The sequence below is a fragment of the Hypomesus transpacificus genome, chromosome 4, assembly GCF_021917145.1.
Source record: "Hypomesus transpacificus isolate Combined female chromosome 4, fHypTra1, whole genome shotgun sequence".
In the NCBI taxonomy this organism is placed as follows: Eukaryota; Metazoa; Chordata; class Actinopteri; order Osmeriformes; family Osmeridae; genus Hypomesus; species Hypomesus transpacificus.
Window position 1 is genome coordinate 5,732,252 of NC_061063.1, and position 12,692 is coordinate 5,744,943.

Genomic DNA, 12,692 nt, shown 5'->3' on the forward strand with positions numbered 1-12,692 from the left:
GTGATAGTTAGGAACGTGATGAAGGCTGTGTGAATCACCCCAGTTTAGCTACCAGAGCTCAAGAGACACTGAGAGAGGGGGCTTCAAAATACTGTAAGAAAGCCCTCCTTCCCTCCCTCCCTCTTTCCCTCCACTGCTCATCCCTTTCATCCTTTACTCTGACCGCAGCAGAGGACAGGATGGAGAGATGTCTGATGGAAAAGAGAAAGGAGGAAGGAGCTGGGAGGAATGGAGAGAGAGGAAGAGAGAGAGATGGAAAGATGCAGGGATGGAGGCATAGACAGAAGGATGGTAGCGGCTGTTGGCAGCTGAGTGTGAACTGCAGCCAGGGCCTAATGGTGTGGTCAGTGCCAGTCAGACCTGACCCCTGACCCCTGGAGCCAGGCTTGTGAGACAGAAATGGATTGCGGGTCTGATCTTACCTTGGAGCTTTAATGCGGATGTCTGTGGTTCTCTGTCATTTATTTTAATAGATACAGACTCTCTCTCTCTCTTTCTTAGAAGGGTTGCCCCCCATACCAACATCCACATCCAGTAATAGTAGTTCTTTGACAGGTGGAATTTGGAGCCAGACCGTCTCAAGTCTGGCATACTCTTTCGATTCCAGAGGAGAAATGGAGAAAGAGAGAGGGGGAAAGTCATGGAGGGAGACAGTTTGACTAGAAGAAAGGGAAAGGGAGACAGAATGAAAGAAGGCGCAAGAGATGGCAGAGGCAGGGAGAAAGGGCAAAGGGAGACGAGACAGAGCATGTGCCCGGGTGTGTGTGACATGTGACGTGGTGGTGTGGCGCCGTGCAGCATGTCGCCCTACCTTCCTGGCCCCGTGTCAACACCTCGTACTGTGTTAGTGTCGAGCTGGCTGTCTCGGCCTCCATCAGGAGTTCATCTGGCGGAATCATCCCTCTGCCTGGTCGTTCATCACTATCACTTAGCTTGGACACCGCTGCTCACGTTAGCATTTCAGAACATGAGGAAGACTGATCCTCTCCTTAGGGTTTTAGCACAGTTCTCTCACCTACTCAGTTTCCTACCCAGATCATGTTTCTCAATTTAGGAGACCCAGGATTATGCAAATAATCAAATAATTTGGACTCTCCTTTTAGCTGCTTGACTAGAGCAGAGAACGTGTTTTTATGTGGGGAAAGTGGGTGTGAGAGAGAGGAAAACAGTGAGTGTGTGTGTCTGTGTGTGTCCATGCAAACTAGCCTGTTCGTATAACCTGCTGCCTTTCCCACGGTCCATGCATGTGTGCTCACAAACGCTTGGACCTGTATGTGAGCACACACTTGTATGCGTCCGCATGTGTGTGTGTGTGTGTGTGCACCCCCACGTGAGTGTGTGAGTGCGCTCATGTGTGCAACCATAAATCTTTCTTCGTCATACTCAGACCTGCATCCCCCCTTCCCCACCTCTACATCACTGCCCTTCGTTGCATTCCCTCCTCCCTCTCTGTCTCTCTCTCCCTCCCTTTCTCCCTCCTTCTCCATCCTCTTCCACTCCACCCACCTTGTTATTCACCTTGTTTCTCCCCGTACGTAGTTTTCTCTCCCTCTTCTCCCCTCCTTCTCCTCCCTCTCTCCCTCCCTCATTGATGGTGGAGGCTATGTGAGTGGAATGTTGAGCTGCTGATCACTATTCCAATGGCGACGGATGGTAACAGGCTTGAATGTCAATTCTCTGCCTTGCCAACACAACCCTCTCTCTCTCTCTCTCTCTCCTCTCTCTCTCTCTCTCTCTCTCTCTCTCTCTCTCTCTCTCTCTCTCTCTCTCTCTCCCTCCCCCCCTTACTCTCTCTCTCTCTCTCTCTCTCCCTCCTTCTCTCTCTCTTTCTCTCTCTCTCTCTATCTCTCTCTCGCACCTGTCTTTCATTCCTTCATGCACTTTCTCTCCTCTCTCTGTGCCTGCGCTCTCCTCCTATGTGCTTCTCTCTCTGCATTCTCCCTCTTCCTCTCTCCGTACCTCTCTCCCCTGGCCTGGTCCTCCCAGCCTGGTGTGAACAGAAGGACCACACAGACGCCTCCTGAAAGGGAGGACAGGGAGGGAGGACAGGGAGGGAGGAGGAGGGAGGGATGATAACACACTGCAGTTTTACATGCAGATAAAGGAGGAGAGAACACACCGCCCTCCGGCAGGGGACACACGTCAAACTGTGTGTGCATGTGTGAGTCTGTGTGTGTGTGTTTGTGTGTTTGTAAGCAGAGTTGTGCGCATGAGTTTATGTTTGAGCAGTGTGTTTGAATGTGTTTGTGTGTTATGCTATGTACAGGTCTCCATCCTGTCCTTGGAGTGTGTTTAATTGGTTAGCAAACAGCTTCTATCATGCTGTATCTCAACATGAATGCATTAAATAGGATCTCCTCCATAGCAAACACATGTACTGTACTTCCTTTGACACAGTCATACTTCCTCTGACACAGTCATACTTCCTCTGACACAGTCATACTTCTTCTGACACAGTCATACTTCCTCGTGGACACGTAGTCTGCATTAGACTCAGCTATGTTTTGAATTTGAGTTTTCTCACTTTGATGATCTGTTGAGGTAGCCGAAGCTGGATCAAATGTTGCATGTTGGAACACTCCATAATCATACCCACCATGACCACCATGACCCACAGGGCAACACATACACAAAGAAACAAAAACCAAGCCAAAGACACTTGAAGAAAGTGAGACAGACAGACTGAGAGAGAGAGAGAGAGAGAGAAAGAAAGAGAGAGAGAGAGAGAGAGAGAGAGAGAGGGAGAGAAAGAGAGAGAGAGAGAGAGAGAGAGAGAGAGAGAGAGAGAGAGAGAGAGAGAGAGAGAGAGAGAGAGAGAGAAGGGATGTGAAGGTAATTTATAGAGGGATGTTTCCTAACACTCCCGTGGAGCAGAAGGTTTATGAGGCCTGTCTCCCACTGTGATTAGGCGTCCCTTTCCCCGTATCCTCTCTGAAAACACACACACATTCACTTGTGCACTCATTTTTCTGATGTAAGCAATATATACAGCCTGTGTGTGCGTTTTCTGTGACATGTATTTCTGTGGAAAGAACGTCAGAATAAAGAGACAGAGGAGAGAGAGAGGGGAGAAAGAGAAAGAAAGAGAAAGAGGAGGGCGAGAGACCGAAGAGAGAGAAAGAGGAGAGCGAGAGTTGGAGGAGAGAGAGAGAGATAGGTTGGTTTTGAGGATGGGGCTCAGGCTGCACGAGGACATGAGACTTGTCACAGAGTCCATCTCTGTCTGTGCGCCTCTCTCTCCTGTTCCCCCCCCCCTCTCGCCTCTCTGTTCCTACCCTCGCGCTCTCCCCTCCCCCTATCCCTCCTCCCACTGCTGCCTGCCTTGCTCACTCTCTCGCTCTCTCTCTTTTCCCGGCGCTGGTGCACACGCTCATAATCGCCGTCTGTCCATTTGCCATTCGGATGAGGGTCTCTCTCTCTTTCTCTTTTGCCGCCGTGGCAACTGCTAAACGCTAACCGTGCTGGAGCTAAGTATCGGTCCATGGAGCAGGGGGCCAGACGGGTGAGTGTGTAAGAGAGGGATTTTCCCTGTCTTTTCTCTACCTCTTCTTCCTTCCATTCTCTTTCCTCCTCTCCTTTCCCCCCCCCCCTCTCTCTCTCTCTCTCTCTCTCTCTCTCTCTCTCTCTCTCTTTCTCTCTCTTGCATCCTTTTTTCATCCTCTCTCTCACTGCAGTAGCTATTCCTCTATTGTTCCTCATTATTCACCTTTTCCAATCGTTTTTTACCCATATCGCCCCCCTGTCATCCATCAGTCATGTTATCCTTCCTCACCTTCCTATCCGTCACCCTACAATCTCTCCTCTCTTTTTCTCTCCGGCTTTCCTCTCTTCTCACCTCCTTTCCCCTGCTCTCTGTTTTGATCTTCTCCTCTTTCTCACATTCGTTCCCTCTCTCCTGTCCTCCTACATCCTTCATCTCCATAGTCTGCATCCACACACATGATCCCCAAGTCAAGGAAACCACCCATTCAGACTGAGGTGTCCAAACATCTATGATCACCCCAACCTGCTTGTCCCTTTCACCTTCCTTTTACCCATCCCTCCATCCCCCCCTTCCTTTCCCTCATCCCTCCATTTCTTCATCACCATCTCTCCTGATTTCTCCCCATTACTTACCCCCCCCCCCCCCCCCCCAACCATGCACACACACCACACACGCAGCCATGCTGACAGATAATTGGTTAAACCAGCAACAATCAAGATAAATGCTAACCGCTAACACTATTGTTGCTAGCTAGCTGTTAGCCAGTCTGGCAGGGAGATGATGGCTCAAGATAGCTACCTTCTGGGTCCCTATCACCTTTTGTCATCTGTGTGTGTGTCTAAATATATCTCATATCTGTGTATGCGTGTGTGTGTGTAGTAAGCTTGGCACAAGGCTTCAGGCGATGTGAGGGGCGAATACAACAATGACAAACCAGTCTGTTGAGTCTGTTCAAGAACGCCCCAACCTCGGGGGAGGGTTAGGTTGCTCAGGCACGTACACACACACCCCACACACACACACTTTTCTTCCCTGTCACACAAATAGATTTACGTACGGACAGATATACATATATTTATATAAACACACACACATACACATACACAGGCATCCCTAAACAGTTTACACACCCACACAGAGACAAAGATCCAGGTTTCAGTGTGTGAGGCATGCATGAGATAAACAGGCAACCTGGGACCCAAGCAAGAAACTAGGATTTAGATCAGTGAGTCATAAGGAAGGCCGGTGTTTGTGTGTGTACGATGTGTGTGAGTCCTGAGGTGCACAACAGAAGTCATAAATGGTCCTGAATTGCTGCCTTGTCTCTGGCCCTGAATTTAGAACCCAGCAGATGTATACAGAGATGGATGATGAATGCTGCATGGACGATTATCATGTTTAAATACATCCTGAATCCACTTGATACTATATCAGCACCATTGGAAACCCATTTATGCTGCGTTGATGTGACTTTTACCAAGTGTCTGTTTGTGTATGCGTAATAATGCCTCCTTATGTGTGTGTGTGTGCATGTTTCTGTTTGCTATCAAGTCCCTGTGTGTGTGTGTGTGTGCTTTTCTCCACAGCATATCCTTTTGAGTGTGCATCCAGTACGTTTGTGTTTCTATATGTATTTGTATGTGTGTGTGTGTGTTTCTCGTGGGTTGTACTGCAGGAGTGAGTTTTAAGGTAAGATGCTGGGGTTCAGTGGTCCAGAAGCTAAAGGCCTAGCTAGCTAAGAACTTCAGCTCTGAAACAGTCATGCCACCTGACCCACCGTCCAATTCCAACACAACATTACTGCCTGGTAATGCATGTGATGGACCACTCTGGAATGCCATGGCAACAAGACAAGAACATGCAGAAAGAGGAGAGGGAGAGGGAGAGAGAGAAAGAATGGAAGTGAGAGAGAAAAAGAGAGGGAGAGAGAGAGAGAGAGAGAGAGAGAGCACTGTAGCCTAAAGGTCATCCTCAGGGAGCCACAGACCGTACTATTTAGCATTAGTTCAACATTCACCCTCTCTCTCCCTCCACATATCCCCCTGCACTCTCCACACCTGCTCCTCTTATCCCTTTCTCTCCCTGTCCCCCTGCACCTCTTTGCCAGCTGTTCCGTTTTTTCCATCGCTTACCCATTCTTCCTCACCTCATCTTCCTTCACACCCCTTCCTCATCCTCTCTTTCTCCTTCTTTGTGTAGGTGTCTTATTTCCAGTTCCTGTATCCAACACCTGGCCTCCTTCCACGGCAGCCGTCTTCACTGTGGTAACCTTTAAAGTTCCCAGCGTCCTTCACACCTCTAGCACCCAAGCGGCTTCCTCTGGGGGGTACCATGGCAACCCGCTCTTTTCCTAGGCTGCCTGTCTCTTGGCTCTGATGAATTTAGAGTGGGATTTGGGGTCATTTTGATGTATGATACGGCCTCAGACTCACACACGTACACACACCCTCACACACATAAGCGTGGATGCACGTGAGAGAGATACCTGCTGAAGACCCGTAGATGCCAGGCAACGGTTGACAAGGTTCCAGAACATGGGTTCTACTCAGTGATGTCACAAAGAAAGTGATAACGCTAACATGTAGAGGACAATGAACAGGATTTTGGAATTCTTCCACAATGTTCTACCTTTCTGACGTATTGGCGTCAAGTCTTCATGTCAAACTGTGACCTGTTGGATTTACCAAAACGTCCAAAAACCGAAGAAGTCCTCCCCTGCTCTTTCGTTCTGACTAATCATCTTTTTAATTAATCAAGAAGGTAGCGTGAAATCTTTCCCCATCCCTCCTGCAGCGAGAAGCACCTGAAAGCAATTAACTACGGAAATATAGATGTAGATAAGAGAGAGGGAGAGAGTAAAGATGGAGAGAGAGCAAGAGTAAAGATCGAGATAACAAAAGAGAGAGGGAGAGAGAGAGAGAGAGAGAGAGAGAGAGAGAGAAGAGAGGAACAGATAGACACATCATAGTAGAGAAGGAGGTAAAAATAGAAAGCGAAAGTGAGAACGGGAAGAAGGAAGGGGGGTAATAAAGGAAAGGGCAGAGGGCTGAAGAACAGGTGTGAGGAGTACAAAAAGAGAGGTAGGTGAAAAGGAAATAAACAACCTGTGTTAGGTGGAGGGGATTTTTTCAAGGAGGAGAAGGGGCGAAAGACAGGGTAGGAAGAGAAGGGGAATCAGGGGAGGGATGGATATAGAGGTGTTCAAGTATAAAGGGTTTACCTCGAACAGATAGCGGTCTGTGCAGGAGTTCAACCCTCTGACTGACAGCCAGAACTGGCATTGTCATTCCTTACACTCTCTCTGCTCTCCTGAAGAGAGAGGGAGAGAGAAGGAGAGAGGGAGAAGAAGGAAAGAGCCTGAGAGAGAACAATTGCCTTGGAAAGAATTGGACTGTCGCCACAATTGGGGCCAATTAAGCGAATTTGATTATATGCCTTAATCTTGCCAGTCAGGTAGAGATAGATAGCGACAGGGACGGAGGGAGGGAGGAAAGGCAGGGGAAGAGGGGCCACAGATACCATTATCTTCCTCCTCTTTAATTGAGTAGTTTTTCCCCCCCCTCTATCTGTTCATCTCTAAGTCAGATCTACTACTCCAGGAAAAGCTGGTCGCAGTGTACACACCTTTAACTACAGAGGCTGGGAGTAACAGAGTTGGGCAGCGGGTGGGGGGAGAGAGAGAGGGAGGGTAACCTGTTTGAAAAAATTGAAACAGAATGTTCTTTTTTGTCCCCGGCCCTTTGATTCGCTAGCAGCACACTCATTCATTTTGCCCCCTCTTCATCCCCCCCGCCCCCAACCAGCAAGCCTTCACCTCTGGCTGCACACCTCGCTCACTGCAGAAGGATATTTATTTCTCCCTCTTCTCGTCCTCCACTCAAGCCAAAGCGCTGAGATTGGACTCCTCTCTTTTAACACTCCAACACTGCGAAGGAAAACAACTGCTCCAAACATCAAGAGCACACGTCCCTCTTTACCCCCTCCTCCTCCGCCCTCCTTCCTCTTGGATTCCTTGTCCTCCTCTTCCTCCCTCTCTCCTACGAGACCGAGCCACCTTCCACCCTAAGGAATCTTTTGACATCGGTTGCTGGTGTTGCCTGATTCATTCTGTGAGTATTGTTCTTCACGTCTGTCTCCCTCTCTCGCTGAGGTTCTTTCCCTCCCTCTCTCTGCCTCCCTCCCTCCAGTCCTCCCTCCCTCCAGTCCTCCCTCCCTCCATTCCTCCTCCCTCCCTCCAGTCCTCCCTCCCTCCAGTCCTCCCTCCAGTCCTCCAGTCCTCCCTCCAGTCCTCCCTCCCTCCAGTCCTCCCTCCCTCCAGTCCTCCTCCCTCCCTCCAGTCCTCCCTCCCTCCAGTCCTCCCTCCAGTCCTCCAGTCCTCCCTCCAGTCCTCCAGTCCTCCCTCCAGTCCTCCCTCCCTCCAGTCCTCCCTCCAGTCCTCCCTCCCTCCAGTCCTCCCTCCCTCCCTCCAGTCCTCCCTCCCTCCAGTCCTCCCTCCAGTCCTCCCTCCAGTCCTCCCTCCAGTCCTCCCTCCCTCCCTCCAGTCCTCCCTCCCTCCAGTCCTCCCTCCCTCCAGTCCTCCCTCACTCCAGTGGCGCGGGACAGCGTCATTGTGTGTTGACAGGCTCTTCTCTGCCTGTTAGGGTGATTATATTACAAATTGTTTTATTTGCCACTCTCCTATATTGATACCGTGCTCACACAGGTTGACTGGTGGATTCTCTGTGTGTGTGTGTGTGTGAGAGAGAGAATACAAGAGAGAGCTGTGAATGTGAAGCTGTAAGAAAGTACCTGTTGTTGTAAATTGTATGTCTGCTCTCTTTCTGTCTCTCTTATATAGATATAAATGAAGACATATTTTCATAGATAGAGAGGGGAAGATATGCATCAAAGAGCCTAGGCCGAATTTGAACATGGGCCATGTGGTACACGCTCTACCCACTGAGCCACAGGGCGCCCCTCTCTCTCTCACTCACTCTTTCTTTCTCATTCAGCTCTCTGCCATCCAGTTGTAAGACTATTACAAGCTTCATTTGAGATGTGGTACAGTGTGGGAAGGAGAAAGGAAAAAGGAGGGAGAGAGAGAGACAAAGAAAGAGAGGAGGGAGGAGAGAGACGTGGAGGTGAGAAGTTAGGCCAGGGAGAGGTAAGGCTGAAGGGAGGAGAGAGAGGAGGAGGGGAGGAGGGGGGAGGAAAGTCAGAAAAGAATGAGGAGATTAGAATGGGTGAGCTGGAGATGGGGGAACAGGAGGGAAGAGAAGAGAGGTAGAGTTGACTGATGGAGAAAGATCTGTGACAGAGGTGGTTTGGAACAGATGTTCTTAAAACATTACACAATCTGTGACGTGGGTTTGATTTTCATTAGGTTGTAGTTGTTTTTCTTGGCTGTAGAACTCAGTTGCCAGGAGACAGGTGGTCAGGTGGGAGATATGGGTTCGATCCTCATGTAATATATGCAGGACCATGCTGTGATGATAATGTGTGCATCTCTGGTACTTCACGTTCCATTGGAAGCCTCAAAGCTGATGATTGCTGTGCTTTGGCCAAGTGTACTCCAGCACTCCACAGTATGGCCCCTATAAGCTGCAAAATCTCAGTCAAGATAAGATGTGGTTAAACTCTGAGTTGAAGTGGTTATATAAGGCTGGACATGTAATAATTAGATCCCGGTGACTCACAAAGGACTTCACAATAGATTTGCATGATTCCGGCTGATTTCTGCCACTCACTGACCAGCAGTCCAATATTTTACCAGCTGTCAGACAGAATCATGCTCTCTTAACCAGAGTGCATTGTGGTATACGGAGACACCCATGTCTCTGCATTAATGGAAGTGAACATTGATTTCAGCGGTTGGTTATCAACCGTGAGAGCATGTCCAGTTGTTGGAAAGTCTTTGAACATCCTGTTAGAGTCTGTTAGTATACTGTATCCATGTTGTATATTTAGGAGGTTTACATTTATGCATTTAGCAGACGCTTTTATCCAAAGCGTTTATTATATTATATGTAAGCTTATCATAGTTGTAACCTATGTTCTGAGTTCTTATATGTCATGTTATGCCAGGTTGCTTTGCGTCGTCTTGGCCAAAGAAGTTCAGCGCCCAGTCTGACCCTGTGTTGTTCTGCGCATCTTACAATAAAAGACTTGAACTTGATATTCACTCACGTCGATGCTGCATTGAACGTTGCCACCTGAAAAGCCGTCATCCAGCAGGTCATACATTTCTGCCCCGCAATGAATTCAGTTCACTAAAGAAGTGCTCCATATTTCAGCGATACCCAGACATAACTGCTCCATTCTGGGGTACGGGCTGGTCTGTAGAGGCCAAAGCTGGATGGAGAGATCCATCAGAGAAGCGTGAGAGAGCCAGTGAGCTGATGGCCTCCATCGCTCACAGTAGGTGATGGTGGGTTATGATTACCTTGGAGTGATTATAGATGCCTGGTGGCCTGAACGACCATACAGCGATGAACACCACTCTCCTGTGTGTGTTTAAAGGTGTGTGTGTGTGTGTGCGTGTGACATAGTGAGAAAGGTTGAATGTGTGTGTTTTGTAAATGTGTGTGAAAGAGAAACGTGTGTGTGTGTGTGCAGCTCCAGTCTGGGAGCTGCTTAGTCAACCGTGTTCAGTGGAGCGCGACGCAGGCTGCTCTTACTGCGGCATGTCACTGCCTCTCCAGCCTCCGCAGCACACACACACACACACACCCACCAACACACACACCCACCAACACACACACCCACCAACACACACACACATCTTCTCATTCCCCCTCCACCAATGTTCCAGTCAGAGGACAGCAAAGGTGGGATGAGGGCAAGGATCTAAGACTGCCCTCACTGGATTGTTCCAGCTGTGTTCTGTCACGCTGCTCTTGGACAGTGGGACATCCTCATTTTACTTGTCATTGTGTGGATGACAACAACAGCGTAGCACACCTGGCAGAGCAACCTTAGATAAGGTGATAGGTGCTGGGAGTCAGGACTGTTCTAGAACTTTGGCTTTGAAAGCTCTAAAATGTATTGGAAGAAGAACAACAACAGGGTATAATATGTCTGTACTGCAGACAAGGAACAGATTGTAGAATCTTAAAATCTACAACTATTTAATCTTCTTTATTTCTAGTTGTGGACTGGTACATTGATACAGGAAATCCATGCACTTACATTTTAAACATCATCTTGTGGTATTTAACTGACAATAAACCTCAAAAGAAAGAAAGACAACTACTTCTAATTTCATGGCACTGAGACTGGTAAATAAGCATTCAGATGAAACATGCTTCACTCTGAAGTGTGTGTGTGTGTTGGATGCTGCTTGACATTAAATTGGCATATTCTATTCTGTGAGACGTGGCTTGTTGTGAAGACCACCTGTGGAGAGGCATGCCACACAGTTGCTTCACCAGCCAACCAATCATGGTTTCATGATGTCATGTCTCATTTCCTGCCAAAACCAAAACAGAAATCTCTCTCTCTCTCTCTCTCTCTCTCTCTCTCTCTCTCTCTCTCTCTCTCTCTCTCTCTCTCTCTCTCTCTCTCTCTCTCTCTCTCTCTCTCTCTCTCCGTTGTTGTCTCTAACCCTCTCCGTTGTTGTCTCCCGATGTCAGCGCCCCTGCTGGGTAACGAGGCTGTTATCCTTGGTTACCGTTCTGTTGGTGTTCGTGGAAGTGGTGTTGGTGTGTGTGTTAGGGCGGGGGGAGGGAGGGGGGGGGGACCTTGGCTTTTAATTAGAGTCTGATTTCCCCAAGGCTTGCTCCAGTCCGGTCATCACTGGCCTTGGGAAAGCTTTCATTTCTCCGGGGCCAGAGGCCTTCAACACCGCCACACAGAAATCAATGGCCCCATCCCCCCGAGCCCCCACCCCCCTCTCCTTCGCTTGCAGAGCACCTCTGGGGAGGTGGCCATCTTGCCCTAACCACCCATCTGATTTTTGAGGGACAGTGGAAGGGAGGATGGGGGGAGAAGATGGACTGGAAGAGGATGGGAGGGAGATGAGCGAGGTGAGGTGAGGGACTGTCATACAGAGTGGGAAAGGTGGGGTTCTATTTATTTATCTACTGGCGTCCAGCTCATTGTGTGAATGCCCGGCTCAGCCTCCCCAATCTACAACTCTCTCTTCTCCCACTGGTGTACCTTCACCTGTCCTGTCCAGTGAGAGTCCACCCCACCCCCACCCCAGAGCTCTTACACCCCAGCTCAAACAGGAGCAATGGATCAAACAGAAGGATGCAATGTCCTCCTCTCCTCCCCCATGTGTCTCTCATCCCTCCTGGGTCACCTGCGGCCAGTGGACGTCAGGGGGCATCCTCCTTTCGCCTCCTCTTCCTCCCCCATCGTCATCCTCATCGCTATCTCATGTTCCAAGTGTTGCTCACACGTATGACACATGCCATGTGTCTGACACCTGAGTAACACTGTCAGTCTGTGGAGATCACACCTCCCTGGCAGAGCTCGTAGAGGCTTCACCCAAATGAGTGAAAACTCCCTGCTGTTAAATACCCGGTGGGCAACAGCTACTGACAGAGATCTAAAGGTTGGCTAAAGGTTGCCAGTTCAACTCCAGGCTATGTTCCCAGGCTTCGGGGCCCTCATACAGCTGGTCCCCACACCAACGAGAACACAATGGGGACCAATGAAAAGTCATCGATTGGCCGTCGGGGTGCCGAGTGAGCGGTCTCCGAGCTGGGCAGCTCTCAGAGACTCACTGCAGGGAGCAGGTTCATGAAGCTGGGGGTGAACTGGTGCCGTTAGAGTCCTTCTGCTTGTCTGACTCCTGGCCCAGAAACCACCAGCATCCTGCTGAGGGGACAAGCTGTGTTTGCCATTTAGTTGCCAATTTTACCAGCCAAATGGTTTCCAACCATTTGTTGAAGTTTGACTTTTTGTGCATGGTTTTCTATTCCTGGTGTTCTGTATGCAGGACGTCTCTGTGAGGCTGCAGAGTCCACCAGAGGAACTCATGCAACTCTGATGAAAACTCTTTAAAGCAGTTAGTGGTCATGAAGGAATGGAGGTGTGTGCGTGTGTGTGTATATGTGTGTGTGTGTGTGTGGGGGTGCGGGTGTGAAAGAGAGAGTGTGTCTTTGTAACTGAGAGTGTGCGTAAATGTGGAATGAGTTTGTGAAAGAGTTGTGTGTGTTTGTTAACATGTGCATGTCAGTACATGTGTGTGTGTGTGTATGTGAGAGAGAGAGAGAGAGAGAGA

General features: G+C 49.2%; 1 protein-coding gene across 1 annotated transcript in view; it reads left to right on the forward strand.

Moving 5' to 3' along the window:
- The first annotated feature begins 7,520 nt into the window (after window positions 1-7,520).
- Window positions 7,521-12,692, forward strand: part of LOC124466864 (glutamate receptor ionotropic, kainate 5) — a 36,542-nt gene continuing 31,370 nt past the window's right edge. The window contains exon 1 of the mRNA XM_047018791.1: window positions 7,521-7,593. The gene's annotated coding sequence lies outside the window, so the exon portion shown is untranslated. The remainder of the gene's footprint in view (window positions 7,594-12,692) is intronic.